Source organism: Jaculus jaculus, chromosome 18 (assembly GCF_020740685.1).
Source record: "Jaculus jaculus isolate mJacJac1 chromosome 18, mJacJac1.mat.Y.cur, whole genome shotgun sequence".
In the NCBI taxonomy this organism is placed as follows: Eukaryota; Metazoa; Chordata; class Mammalia; order Rodentia; family Dipodidae; genus Jaculus; species Jaculus jaculus.
The window spans coordinates 56,638,886-56,655,194 of record NC_059119.1 but is presented as its reverse complement, the minus strand read 5'-3'; positions in this window follow the sequence as shown (position 1 = coordinate 56,655,194).

Sequence of the window (16,309 nt, the reverse complement as noted above, 5' to 3'; positions counted from 1 at the left end):
GGATGAGTTGGTCTTGTGTCTTGTAATATGCAGTATATATAATATATAAAGTGTATGTGTGAGTGAGTGTCTTACATATATAATACATGTATGCATATAAATATATTTTCCTATGAGCAGTGATTCAAAATTCAAAAAATTCAATTTTAGTAGGCACTGTATAGAATGCAACTACCTCAAATTATGAAAGGTGAATATGCTGGAATGAATAATATGATGAAAGAAAGAGATTCTTTTAAAAGTTAACATTTGGGTTGTTTATAATTTAGAGAAAAAATAATGTTACTATTGCAGACTGTCTTAACTGTAGACTGGTCATTAAAATAAACTATTGTGTAAGTTAGGACGCTTTACGCAGAAGAAATAGAGTATGCTCCTTGGGGACCTCTCAGTAAACAACCCAGAATATTTCTTCATGTCAGAGTTTATGCAATGATATGGCCCAAGAGTCCAATAGAATGCAACTTGTATAACTATATGCAAAAAGACTTGATCTTAAAGAAGAATCACATAAACTATTCACCCAGGTCCAAGTCCGGAAATATCAATGTAAGGTTGGAATATTCCCAATACTTAACCCTACAGTTCATTGGCCTTCATGTAATGGATTTTGTTTTTTCCTGTAGTTGTTTAAACTTCTGGCTAACATCTCTCATTAAGAAAAGTGTTTGCTAAGCTGGGTGTGGTGGTGCATGCCTTTTCTCCCAGCACTCAGGAGGCAGAGGTAGATGGATCACTGTGAGTTCAAGGCCACCCTGAGACTACAGAGTGAATTCCAGGTCAGCCTGGGCTAGAGTGAGACCCTCCCTCGAAAAACCATAAAAACAAGAATAATTTCAGAAAACATACACTACCTAATATCAAACATCTTAAAGCAGCAGTTGGCAGTGCATGGTAGCAGTTGTGTAACTGTGGGCACACAGATTACTGCAACAGAATTGAAAGTCTAGAAGTAATTTATTTTTAACAGAGGAGTCAGGGAAAATTAATGCCAATTCTAAAGATCATCTTACTTAAAAATCAGTGCCAGGAAAATTGAATAATAATTTGACATGCCTGTAATTCACACTGATATAAAACTGAATCAAACAGGGTCATAAACTCAATTCCAAGGACTGAAGCTATAAAACTTCTAGAAGAAAATATAGGTGATTTTCTATTCCTAGATAAATATCTGAAGAAATAAAAGTACTTAACACAGAGACATATATGTAAATACTCATTATAAGTATAATTACTCATAATAGCTCCAAACTGAAGTTAATATTATATTCACTGAATACAAAATAGGGAAAATATAGTACATCCACAACATACCATGCTCTAAAATTGTTAGTTCATTACTGTTCCTATAAGTTTGATGCCAGTGACTTCCAGGGCAAATAGGGCTACACAGAAAATTCTTCTCTCAAAAGGGAAGCAAAATAAGCATTACTGAAGAACTGTGAAACAAGGATTATGTCAAATGCCCTAATTGAGAGAAGACAAATACAAAAGTCTCCATATTTTTGATCCCATTTCTATAAAAATATCTGAAATATTCAAAACTATAGATATGTGTATTAAAATAGTAGTTTTAAGCCCATGGATGATTACAGAGATAGAGGAAATAAAAGTGTTTTTGAATGATTACCTGAGAATATGGAAAGTTTTGGCAATAATGTCAAAAATTGTACTTAACTAATGATTTAAAAGAACAATAAAAATGAGATTTTAGACAGATATATGTACTTGGCACTGTGAAAAAAACAAAATGAACATTAAAAAATGTAATGGTGGGCTGGAGAAATGGCTTAGAGGTCAAGCGCTTGCCTGTGAAGCCTAAGGACACTGGTTAAGGCTTGATTCCCCAGGACCCATGTTAGCCAGATGCACAAGGGGGCTTATTCATCTGGAGTTCGTTTGCAGTGGCTGGGGCCCTGGCGTGCCCATTCTCTCTCTGTCTCTCTTTCTCTCAAATAAATAAATAAAAATAAACTAAAAAATTTAAAAAATGTACTGGTTCACTTAAAATGCCTTTAAGTATAAAAAACAGGCATGTCACATTGTACACATTCTTGCAGCCATTTTTGAAATACTTTAAATATAGAGAAAATTCTGGTATAACCTTTATCTTCAGAATAACCACATGTCAAGATATTTTAATTAATACAAATTCCAGAATATTTCTTTACAAGTAGATATTCTGTTCTTAATAAGAACAGTTGTTAAATTAGCAATTTTAAACATAATTTATGGTGATATTTCACACAAAATACTGTGATTACATTTTCTTTCTTTTTAATATTAACTTCTGCTCAGAATCATTGATAAATTTTGAAAATCATTGTCCTAAAGTAAATAATGTTTATATTGAATAGTAGTGTCTTATTTTTCTAACAAGTAGCTCTGACAAAAGGTGTGGTTCATATACTGAAAGGTATTTATATCTCATTAGAAATAACTAACTTGTTGAGGAGCAATACACAGATCATCTCTTTAATGGCTCATGACTTTTTTGAATGACACGGTCAGCAGTATTGATTAATTTGTCACTTTGAATGATAATAGGAAAATATTTGTGTTTTGAAAAACACAATTGGGGCTTTATTTTTCTGAATTATATCAAATTAAACTTAGTGACAAATCTTCTGTTTTGTAAAATGAAACTAGTCCTGAAAACAATTTAATTACTACATTTGTAGGACGAATTTTAAAAATCAGAGCATTTTCGCCTTCCTTTATCTAGAGAAATGAAGCATTTTTCAATGCATTTGTTGCTTCTAATCAAACCACTCACACACAAATGAAATGACTACAACAGATGGGAAAACCTTTGAACATTAGACTTTATGTCTGAGAAAGGCACACTTTATATTGAAATTGCCACTTGGGAACATAAAGTGCTCTCAGGAGAAAAGCACATTTTACACTTTAAAAGAAGTCCATAAAATAATGGCAGATGGTTAAGTAACTTCTTAATTAACACAAAACAAATATTTACCTACAATGCACCCTTTAAAACTGCCTGGGACATATATACAAAGCAGAACCAACTATTTTAACTTTGGGGGAGTCTCTATCTTTATATACCAAAAAGCAGTGATTATTTATTCATAATTCATTAAGTTGAAATTATTTTATAGTGATAGCTTTTACTTTCTTTTATTCTTTAACAAAGTGTACTTGAATCTAAATGACGTAGATTTAAAAAAAAATGTGTGTGTGTGTGTGTGTGTGTGTGTGTGTGTGTTTGAGGTAGAACCTCACTCTAGCCCAGGCTGACCTGGACTTCATTATGTAGTCTAAGGTTGAACTCATAGTGATCCTCCTACATCTGCCTCCCTAGTACTGGGATTAAAGACATGAGCTACAATGCCTGGTTACAAAAATGTTCTTTTCAACTAGTTACACAGCTATTTTATCCATCTATCAACAGACGCTTAAGCTACTCAAGGGAATATTTAATAAATAATTATAAACATGATGATGCTTCTCAAAGTTCCATTATAGAATTCATGGAAGACATCACTATTAATAACATGTAATAAAAGAAACAAATGGTATGTAATTGTATAAAATAGAAGGAAAAACTTTCAGTTATAAGAAATTATTTTGGGTGAAAATGAACATGCAGACAATTTATTTGTAGGATTGAAAAGTGAAAAAATGGCTGGAGGGATGGCTTAGCACTTAAGGCACTTTCCTGCAAAAGTCAAAGGACGGAGGATTGATTCCCCATGACCCATGTAAGCTAGATGCACAAGGTGGCACATGCATCTAGAGTTTATTTGTAGTGGCTGGAGGCCCTGGTACACCCATTCTTTTTCTCTTTCTCTCTCTCTCCCTCTTTCTCTGACAAATAAATAAATGAATAAATATAAAATATTTTTTAAATAAAATGAAAAATAAGAAACACAGCCACACAAATAAAAGGACAGAGATTTGTATGACCTACGTGGCCCATGTGTATTCTTCACATATCTCAAAGTAGGGGTTTAGAAATAGTTTCATAAACAATGAAGGCCAGGATGTATGAATCTTATTCTCAAATGTTTTTACTATTGCTGTGCTTTATTTGTCTTGCTAAAGACATGAAAAACAAGAAAATGGTGATGAATTATTTGAGAGAAATGAAATAAATACAAATAGTCAAATAGGAAAAAAAAAAAAAAAGATTGTCTTTACCTCCAGATGACCAAAAACCAAGGATATTTTTACACTGGAAAGAATATAATCAATATTAAAAACATGGATCAGATGTGGTGCTTTGATTCAGGTGTCCACCATAAACTTAGGTGCTCTGAATGTTAGGTCCCCAGCTCATGGAGATTTGGGAATTAATGCCTCCTGGAGGCAACGTATTGTTGGGGGTGGGCTTATGGGTGTTGTAGCCAGTGTCCCCTTGCCAGTGTTTGGCACATTCTCCTGTTGCTATGGTCCACCTTATGTTGGCTGGGAGGTGCTGTCCACCCTCTGCTCATGATATCATTTTCTCTGCCATTGTGGAGCTTCCCCTCGAGTATGTAAGCCAAAATAAACCTTTTTTTTTTTTTTTCTCCCAAAGCTGCTCTTGGTTGTGTGATTTCTTCCAGCAATGCGAACCCAACTGCAACATATAACTTACTGGATTAGTGCCTATGACAAGTCATTAAATGAAGACATGGTCACTAACTGAAATCTGAATGATATAAACTCCAAAGAATCATCCCTAGTGTTTTGATGCTATATGCTCTGAACATCTTGGATTTTAATAATAAGTAAGTGCTAACTGCATAAACCTAGGATGCTATATATAACTAGGATCTCAGATCTTGGAAAGCAGAAGCAGTAGGATCACAAACATTAATTACAGAATAAAAATATGTATATAATAGTTATTAAATTTATACTGTCAAGTATGCCTGAAATATTGCTAAGGCAGTTATGAGACAAATAATCTAGGAATAGCTAAAAATAATTATGAAATATGCTTATAATATTGTCAGCTCCTCATATTCACAATTAAGACATCAGTAAATAAAAAATACTTTTCTAAAATATTTGTGAAAATATAAAAAATGACTGTAATTTTTTGAAAAACAGGTGCACAATTGATTTAAAAACCTCCATGGATTCTATCATTTATTTATACATACATATTTTAAATTCTTATATAATTTTAAATGTATACCATCCAGGTCTTGAAAACCCAAATTTAACACTTTTTTGACATTGTTGATTCCTTAAATCAAAATGAAAAAACGAAGAAGTGATTTGCTCAAATGTTGGCTAGGAAAAATGTCTTGAATTTTCTCACAGATTGATATAGAGATACCACCAACCTGTTTTAGATTAAGGTGAATATAAAGTGCTTGATTTGAAGTTAATAAATCCCATGTAAATCTGATAAGGGAAGGGAGTGTATAACTGTGATGTCAGAAGTTGATAGTGTGAGCAGGCATATTACAAACTAGGTTGTGTAGCAAGGCATCAAAATTGATTATGTCTGTAAGACAAACAAGAAGCAGGTTATATTTGAGAAACATGAATTAGTGTAATGAAAACATTGTACAAAGGTTTTCTCAGTCCTAACATGGACACCACATTGAAAATAAAATGGATTTTCAGATTAACAAAAACAGTTTTAATTTTGGAAAGCATGGATGACATTAAATCCATAGACAGATGCAACATGTGCAGAAAGGATGATCATGAATGCAACAAGAGAACAAGAAACAAACTACGAAGTTAAAAAACTAAACATATCATTGAAGCAGACATTTATCAGCAGCAAGAGACAACAAGAAAACAGAAATATATTTCATATTTTAAAGGTTGTGAGCTCAATCTACATATCCTTACCCAGATAAACTGTCCTTCAAATTTGAGTGTGAGGCCAGGTAAAATTTATCAGTTATGTTATTACATAGAGGATTTCAAAAGTTGGGCTTCATTAAGATAATCAACACTAAATGAAATATGGGCATATGCAAGTGGTGGTATACAAGGAAACTGGATTGTGCATAGCAAGTATAAGTAACATTGAGGATAACACTGGTGATGGTAATAATGACATTAACAAAAGCCTTTGAGAACTGGAAACAACTATCAAGGCTTTTGCTTCTAGCAATAACACTAGGCTAGCAAAATCAATTCTCCCCTTGAAGACAAAATACAAAATCTTATCATAACACTTTTCAACAATCTCAGCAGGCACATAAACAACACAATAAATGCAATGAACATTAACCTACGAGAAATAGGGAAATGACATGAATCTGGAATGATCTACTTATTGTATTTAAACACACACACACACACACACACACACACACACACACACACACACACGACATATGACTAGATGCTTTAATGCACAGTAAGAAAGGATAATATTTGGGCAATTTTTGCCTATACCACATTGATATTAACAAATGAACTTGACAAAAGCTTAGTTCTTTTTGAATACTTAAAACAAAGGGGGAAATGGTATAGCTCATTTTGGAGCACCAGTGAGGTTAACACAAAACTTAGGCATTTCTTCCCAAATCTATCACATCACTAAACTTTGCCCGCTATTGCTCAAGAACAATTGATGGGAGAGAATGATACTAAAATGAGTGAGATCTAGACACAGTCAAAGGACATCAGGGTACTAAGAAGATGGGTACCAAAAAGGTGATTATTATACTGAAAAAAAAAAATGACAAGGCAATGGAAATGGGATAAAAAGTAAAAACAAAATGCCTGAAATAAACAAGGTAAAGATCATAAGTATTTGTAATAACCAGTGTCTTAGGTAAAACTAAAGAATGGAGTAGTAAATGGAAAAAATATACCAGAATAATTTTTTCGGAGCTAAATACACATAACCAAAACAATATTAAAAACACAAAGCAAAAACAAATATATATAAAAAAAAAACTAATCTGTTCATTCAGTATGGGAAGACTCCATAAGGTAAAGTGATAGAGAGTGAGAAAGGAAACGATATGTGCCTGGTATTTATCAATATAGGACTGCATGCTAGAAGTTATAACTGGGCTTGTAGGCAAGCATTCCACATGATCTGATAAATGGCACTATTGCTCAATGACAAAAAAACACATGTTTATATAACAGCCACGTGGATATAATATTAGTGATTATATCAGGTATTAGAGATTTGGAATTCGGTTAAATGTTGGGGGCAACTAAACCTAGGTGATAAACATTAAAGCAAGAGTACTTCTTTGTGTCTAACCTGACTACGCTGCCAGGGTTAAAGGGAGACTTTGTCTTCTTTTCCCCTCATGGATTCTGTAGATTGTCTCGATTCCTTCTTGGTGGCACTGGTCCTTTCCTTGGTGAGTCACGTTGGGTTTGCTGCTCTCTGTCATCCACAACATGAGCTCCCAAGCCCTGGCTGGCAAAACATAAGCTGTGTGGAAACATCTTTCCACAGTGCTCCACCAACGCCATTGACTCCTGAGCCATTTGACAGCAGGATACTGTAATCAGCCTCGATGTCTGGCTGCCCCGTTTCTAAACGTTCCTAACGAGGTCTCATCTCAGAACATTGCTGATATTCCTACTGTGCTCCGAGAATGTGTTGATATTTCCTAGTAATTCTTCCCAGCTTATTGGGACTGGCTTAACCTGATAAAACACAGACATTCTCTACTGATTAAAATAGCTTTCAGGTAGGACACACTTTTCAGATCCATTTTCTTCTACAAATAACACTGAGTGGCTAATCCTCCACCTGGACATCATGATCATTAGAGTATACTTTTGCTTCTGTTTTTCAATTGGTTAATTGAGAAATTAAACTATGTAGCCTGTTATCTAAGATAAGGAGTAACTCAAATTCATAAAATCAATTAGAAAAATGTTAAAAATTATTTCAGTAGATATGACAATACAGGGGCCTTTTGATTAAAACCAAATTTATAGCATGGTATACTATGAAATAATTTGCCTTGCCAGTAAATGGTATTTTAAATGAATTGTTGAGGATGCCTTTCAGTTTAAAAGAAATATTTTTTTAACTTATTTGAGAAAAGGAGAGAAAATGGGCACACAGGGGCTTCTGGCCACTGCAAATTAACTCCAGAAGCATGTGACACCTTGTACATCTGGCTTACATGGGTCCTGAGGAATTAAACCTAGGTCCTTAGGCTTCACACACAAGTGCCTTAACAGCTAAGCCATTTCTCCAGCCCGAGGATGTCTTTCATAAGTATTAAATTGTTTTCCATATTAATCTTTCAAAGTTCTGCTTTTATTCCCCATTTCTTTACAGAATATTGTCCAATTGATACAGCTTTTGTTAATATTTCATTACTGTGGTAACTAAAATCAGACGTGAATTAAAACCTAAGGCAGTCAAATTAATAAAAGTTTTACAAAAGACAAATGTTCAATTTTTGAGTTTTCTTTTTTTCTTTTTGTAAGCAGTACACAGCCTACTGCTCAGTGCTCAAAAGCAGTTTTTCCTTGGATACAATAGAACAAGTAGTCCTCAGAAAGAGTGCTCCTTTCCATATTAAAAAGAGGTAAGTAGAAAGCAGACTAAGATGTCATTAAAACACTCATGGTCACAGTAAGTCCCTCATCGAAAAGTACATTCGGTTTTTGGTGTTCCCGGTTTCTTTTAAATGTAAAATGGGAGTGAATAGAAGGGTGGATTAATGGATTTAGTTGTATGGACAGATGCCTTGACAGATGGACATAAGTATCTGGATTTCTTTTTTTTTAATTTTTCATTTTTATATATTTATTTGAGAGTGAGAAAAGGCAGAGGAAGAGAGAGAGAGAAAAGGAAATAGAAAGAATGGGCACTTCAAGACCTCCAGCCAGTGCAAATGAACTCCAGGTACATATGACACCTTGTGCATCTGGCTTACGTGGGTCCTGGGGAATGAAACCTGGGTCCTTTTTTTTTTTTTTTTTTTTTTTTTTGGCTTTGCAGGCAAGTGCTTTCACTACTAAGCCATCTCTCCAATCCCCAACTATTTGATTTCTAAATGAAATTTGTAGAAAATGGCCTGTCATACATGTTCTATTTGGGGTAACTTTGAACATTAAGCATAAGCATGCACTTACACAGGCTAATGTGTACTTGAAAACATTCTACTCAACATGGTAATATAACACTTAGATTTTCACCTTTTTTTTTTTCCCCTGGGAAATGAGCAAGACATGCATATTTGTTGTGTCATTTGGACATACTAATCTTTGAGGAAGTGACATCCAACTCTTAATAATTTTGTGTGGAGGCTTGTAGCTTACCTCTAGATGAAGAAGATAAATAAGGAGGTCTGGAGAGATGACTTAGAGGTGAAGTCACTTGCCTGTAAAGCCAAAGGACCCAGGTTCAATTCCTCAGGAGCCACGTAAGCCAGATGTTCAAAAGATCTCATGCATCTGGAGTTCATTTGCAGTGGCTAGAGGCCTTGGTGCACCCATTCTCTCCTTCTCCCTCTCTCTTAAATAAATAAAATATATGTTTTTTAAAAAGAAGATAAATAAGGAAGGCTTGTAGCTGACCTCATTCATTTTCAGACTGTAAAGGATGTACACAAAGGGCTTCATCGCATTATATGTCCTGAGAGAACTCCAGGGATTTCATACCCTCAAATCTACTTATAACAATGACATACCACGAATCCAAAGATTCCAAACTTGAGTATTACAAAGGAAAGATGACATTCAAGTATCAGCATATGTTTGAATTTTATAACTTAAGCAACCTATAATAGTAATTTAATTTAAGTGGGCTGAGCTCAGTTTGTAATATAATACACCAATATATTTTTCTTTCAGAAGGGAACTGTGTGTGTTCAGACATCCAAGAAAATAACCTTATAAAGTGTCACGATCATATATCATTTAATTGATTCTAAATAAAATTGCTGCAACTGAATCTATAACTCTGTTCGTGCACTCTATGAAAAGCCAATGTTTCCATTCTAGGAACCATGGCAGAACACTAAATCAAGATAACTTTTATTCATGAGACTGTAACTTCTGTCTCCCAAAATACCCACTTAAAAGATCAATCATCGTGATTACTGTGATATGAAATTTTCACAAAGGGTTTTTCTTTGTATCAGTGAAAAGTTTGAAAAGGTGTACAAAGGCTTATATGACTTTGGTAGCTTCTTTTACTTTGATAACATGTATATAAGACAGTTTTCAGTTAATAATATCTAGATTCTTTTGTAATTAGTTACCAAAACTAATTCAGAAAATTCTAAGATGCAGATTTAGATTTAATTTTTTGCATTTAAAAATCTCATATATCTAAGATACATAATTGTATTTCTTCTGACAACAAAGAGTTGGCAGAACAGTTAATATAAGTTAGTAAAGTGGGGAGGTTTTGAGAAATTAAGATTTCTCATTACTTGTCTGTCAATTTAGATTTTATTAGCAGTATTCAGTGTAATGTAATTTTCTAATTAGTTCCTCATTCTTTGTCATTATGACTTACAAATCAGTAACAAATCATCAGATTGTCATGGTGAGTATATTTTTGACTGTACCTCTAACCCGGGAAACAGAAAACATTGGCGTTATGGGCAGGAGGAGAACGCTGGAATTCAATTACCTGTTGCTCAGGGCTGGTGGACACTTCACTAATAGCAGCTTCACCTCCCTCCACAACCATGCTTCTCAGCAGTGAATGGGAAAGCTGTAACTCACCTTCATTTAGTATTTATACCTGTCTATATTTTAAGATTGAAATAATGGTCTCCCTAATAAGATTCCCAGGCTACCTTTCTGAGAAGGTAGAGGTAGGAGACAAGGCCAGGATTTTGGTGGTGAGGTGAAGATGAAGATGACAGAATGGAATAGCACCATCTCACGTACCACCCTACCTATTGTCAAAACAGGAAGACACATGGGTAGTTGTGTTATGTTTGAAGGGGTGTGATAATTCTTTTCCTTTTTGCCGAGCCCTATGTGAAAGAGCATGGATCTTCATTTCGCATTGTTTTCTTCTAGGTAACCCTTGAAAGACAAGCTAGATACTTTGGAAGTTTCAATTTAGAAACACACAGTCGAACAAAATAAATTATAAAGGAGAAAGAAGTTTTAAAACCTTTTTTTAGTACTACATATTAAATATATTGACAGAAATTTAAGGGTCCAGAGGTTGTATGATTTTTATAGTCTGTATTTTTTTGTCACTATTCTATCTCATTCTTCTCTCTGGAGATATATATATATATATACATACATATATATATATATATATATATATATATATATGATTTTATAAAAAACTATGCATAGATAATATTCACACAATATTTACCACCCATTGGATTTGCTTTAAGCACTATCTGGGGTCTCTGATAAAGTTAGCATGTCTAACATTGTTTATAAAGCAGCACTATAGTATTCTGATATGTTTTTGAATACTTCTTTGGCAAAAGCCACTTTATTTTTGTAGATATCAGAAAGAATAACATCAGCTAGCAATTGCAATAAAGGTTATTCTGGGAGGGAGTCCTGATACATTGGAAATAACACTGCCTCTAAGATGAGGAGTTTGGGTTTGGCATTCTACAATTTATTAGTTCATGTCTTTGTGGAATATTTAATTTTTTGACCCAGTTTCAATTTCTCAGTACCCACTTAAGCTAATGCACAAGGTGGTACATGTGGTTGGAGTTCATCTGCAGTGGCTGGAGGCCCTAGTGTGCTCATTTTCTCTCTCTCCCTCCTGCTCTCTCCATAATAAATAAATAAATAAAATATTTTAAAAATACAGTGCAAATATTAATGTGTATTCCATATAGTAGTAGTAAAAATGGATGATGGTTTGGGCATTAATAGCTTTTTAAATAATACATATGCATTTACTGTAATATACATTTAATATCTAAAATTCAAATTATATTAGTTGTCATTATTATGCATTAATTGAACTCTAATTTCTTTGAAAATAATATCACGTTCCACTTTGACATTAAAAGAAATATGAAAAGTGCAAAATATTTTTTGTTTAAGATGCTTTGGTTTTTAATTCTTTTTTTTTGGCTTTCAATTCTTGACCAGTCAAAGAAAATGAAGAGAAATGTAAAGTGAAACATGTAATTCATCTCAAATAAATATTCACCTTATGCTTGATGAGATAGATGCTATATGTTTAATGGGTTAACTTGTGCATATTAATTAAATCTCGATTGATTGCTTAATATCTCTTGGAGATTTTCATGCCATCTGGTTAACTTGCGTTAAATGACAAGAGCAATAAGTACTTAATTGCATTCCTATTAATGCACTGTTGTTTCTAAACATATTAGACTTTTAATGAGCATCTCCTAAGGTTTACTGAAATCTATTGTATTGAGGAAGATGAATGTTTTACTCTTTTGCTGCCTAGAGTACATGCAAAATAGTGCAAAACTATCATCTAAAGTGATTCAAATTGTTATTTGAAGATAAATCATCAGTTTAGAACTAAGCGCTTTTCTAAAAATGTCTCTGTACTATGTTAATTTCCTACATCATATCTATAAAGGTAGAATTTAATGCTTCCTCTGGTTTCATTCCCTAGAAAAGAAATGTTAACAAAGACATGTACCATTGCTTGTGACTAGTGTGACATTAGGTGGCAAGTTTGGAGCTTTTCCTTGAGTCAAGTACAATCATGGGTATGTGCCAGTCCAACAAACAAACATCTTGAAGAGATTCTAGAAAAACTTCAATTGATACATAAGCTGAGTTTAGAAACTTGGTGAATTGTTTTAGTCACATCCAATGTCCTCTGGCCCATGGACTGCAAATGAGTGCATAGAGCCAAGGATAGATATATATCAAGTGAAAAAAATTAAACTTAATTAAAACATTGTGAGTATTTTTTTCTTTCTGTAACTTGCCTGTGTTGCTCCAATAGAAGAAACAGGACAAAGGTATGATTCTGTCTGTCTTAACACATCCTATTCTCATCACACAGAGTGAAAATATTGAAAATAACTAATTACTTTTAATTATTCATCCTATTTTGAATATAGTGTTAATATCTCACATAATTTCTCAATTAGCCTATTAAAATGGAGGCTGTATTTCATATAATATGTTTCCAAAATGTTATTTACTACCTTGTCATACTTATCTTACATAGAAAGTGAACATCTCTGTCTTTGACCCTATTGACCTTGTGCTTGAATTGTAAATGTGAAATAGTTGGTTGGAGATATATAGTCCATGCTCTTCCTTTATTTCTGCTCAGGCACTTCTTCCTAGCAGGTAGTTACTGGTAGAAAGCTTTGGTTCTAACATGAATAACAACAGCAGAATATAGCCTATTTATTTTCCCATCACTTCTTTTCAAGGTTGCCTCTCACAAATTTAGAAAAGCGTCAACCTTGCTTAGCCCAAGTAATTTCAGTGACATGAAGGCATTCTGGGATAGCAATAAAACAACTGGAAACCCTCAGAGTGCTTTTGAAGCAGGCATTTTTTTTCAATACACTTTCTAATATAAATCTACTTTTTCTTTATGGAGGTGTGAAGGTGTGGAGAGGAACAAGATAGACTTTGGTGACTCATAAACATGGTGTGAAGAATGGCTCTTCTGCTGTTTCAGGACAGAATGCTCCTCCTAAAAACAAGGGAGAGGGCGTTTCTCAAATATGTAGTTGATAGCTATGGGGAAAAAAAAAAGTTTAACAATAATCCTTTCTTTGGTGAACTTAATTTGACAAATGTAAATAGTCACTACTTTCAATTTAAGAAGGAATGCAATTATTTGAAAGACATAGTTTGAAGTCACACAAACGGAAGAAAAGCCGGGTGGAGTTATGAGTAAGGTTTAGACAGATAGTCAGTGTGACAGTCCCAGCATGTCTAGACAGCCAGTGAACACAGAGATTTTATAGCATGTATTGTGTATTACTAGTGGTAAGTCCAGCAAATTGCCCTTGACTCATGCTAGCTTCTGACCTTGTTTTGTTGTTGTGTTTTTTGTTGTTGCTGCTTTTTGTTTGCTTTTACTTCTTAGCTCTGCCTCTTTTTTGGAACTTTGATTCTTTTTTTTTCTTTCTTTCTTTCTTGGATTAGAACTTTTTTGGTATAAACCTGTACCCTTTACATCTCATCAACCTATCAAGAGCTCCCAGGGACATTTAAAGGAACCAACCCAATCTACTTTGACTTGATTCCTAATTCTCATCACTAGGGGTACGGTTGTTTGAATGTGATATATTTCCCATAGCCCCATGTGTTTGTGGTTCTGCCTTATGTGAAGTGTCCGTCTGGTGGCAGTTTGGGAAATGGAGCCTTGTTGAGGAAATGTGTGACTGAGGGAGGATCTTGAAGCTTATTCAGTGCTAGCCAGGTCAATTCAAACTACAACCACCCAAATATGGGACACTCGGCCATGCGTTTGCCCTCTCTGTGAAGCTTCCCCTTTGGAACTGCAGGCTGAATGATCCCTTTCCTCCCATCAGCTGCTTTTGGTTAAGCGTTTAGTGCCAGCAGGAAGAAAGGCCAGTGCAGCAGGAACCCTGATCCAAGTCATCCAGTGGTTATATCCTCAGGATCCCTTCCAGATCAGGAGATTTCGGTTTCACTTTCTAATAATGAAGTCTGGTTTAATTTTCCCTCCTGCTACATCTACTCCATCATTCTTTGCAGGTCACAAGCCAAAAAATGTGAGAGTCACTGGCTTGGGAGATATAGTGACTGTGTAGTACCCACTCTAACCAATAAGCTAAGCTTGGCCAGCAAAGGCTCTGTTCTTCTTAAAACCCTCAAGACTACCACCGTGGGACTCTTATTAAACTCAGGCTTTGCTAACGTTCACAGTTTCGTCCTCCAGGGAGACATTAGTGAGGCTCACAGTATAGTGCTAACATGAACAAAAGCAAAGTGAAAGGCCACGGGATGAGGTTCATAGAGAGGCACAGCTGGGGATCTGCCCTCAGGAAGTGGTGTAAACATTTTGGCCATTTGGCACCATGGGTTGAATTCTGTATACTAAAAACAATGCTACTCAAAACTCAATTTTTGTGAGCCAGAAACGAAAGACATATCTTAAAGGCATGCTTTCACACAACTAGTTAAATCATAGGACAACCATCATATATAGAAATTTCTCTTGACTACTACATTAATTTAAAATGGACTAAATAAATATGAGCATTAATTCATTCCTGTACATACATTATCCTCAGCTTTAAGTAATCCTGTTGTAATATATGATAAAAAAAACTGATATTAAAAGATGAATAACTCAGGGGCTTTGGCAAGGCCCCTGCAGAAGTTTGTTATAGCATGTTGCAAGCTAGAGGTATCCCATAGTGTTGTCTACAACAAATCTTGAGATTGTAAATTCTCTTTGAAAGTGCTCATCACCATAATTGTTAGAATACTTACTCAAAATCAAAAATAGGTGTTTTATGAAAAGAAATCACTAGTGTTACAGTCAGTTCCACATTGCTGGCAGAAAACACCCAACCAATAATAGCATGTGGGGGGAAAAAAAAAGGCTTATTTTGTATTATAAACCATAGGAGTAATTCCAGGATCCCAGAGGGAAAATTATGGCATGAGAAGAAGGTGGACAGCATCAGGTGGACAACAGTGACAGGAGAGTGTGCCAAACACTGGCAAGAGGAAGCTGCCTATAGCACCCATAAGCCCACCCCCCAAAACACACTGTCTCAAGAATGCTTTAATTCTCAAATTGTCATCAGCTGGGGACCTAGCATTCAAAACAAGTTTATGTGGGACACCTGAATCAAACAACCACATTCTGCCCCTGGCCCCATAAACTGATTACCATCCATGTAAAATGTAAAACGCAATGCATTCTGCCCAACTTTAAAAGTCCCCATAGTTTTATCAATCCCAATAGAGTGCAAGTATTCTCATAGTCAAAAAAACATAATAAATAAATAAAAATAAATAAATAAATAAATAATAAATAAAGACACGGAATAAATATACACATTGCAAAAGAGAACACTGGGCATAGCAAAGAAATATTCAAACAATACAAGATTTAAATAGGGCAAACTTCAAACTCTATAGCTCTAAGTCCAACAACTCTACTCAGTGACTCCAAGTCTGATAATTCTCACCAGTGAAATCTATGGAGATCCTATTCTGCCCCTCCAGCTAGGCTATTTGTAGTCCCAGAAAACTTCATCCAGTGCTGGTGGCTGTCCTTTGCAGCCATTTCATAGTCCTGGCATCTCAGTTGAGTCTCTATTGCAAGCCAGGGTTCAACTTCATGGCTCCATTGGGCTCTACACAGGTAATTCAACAAGCCCACTTCACAATGCCCATGGCCATTTCCAAGATACAAGATCATGTTGCAAATTCAATGACCCTCTCTCTTCTGCAT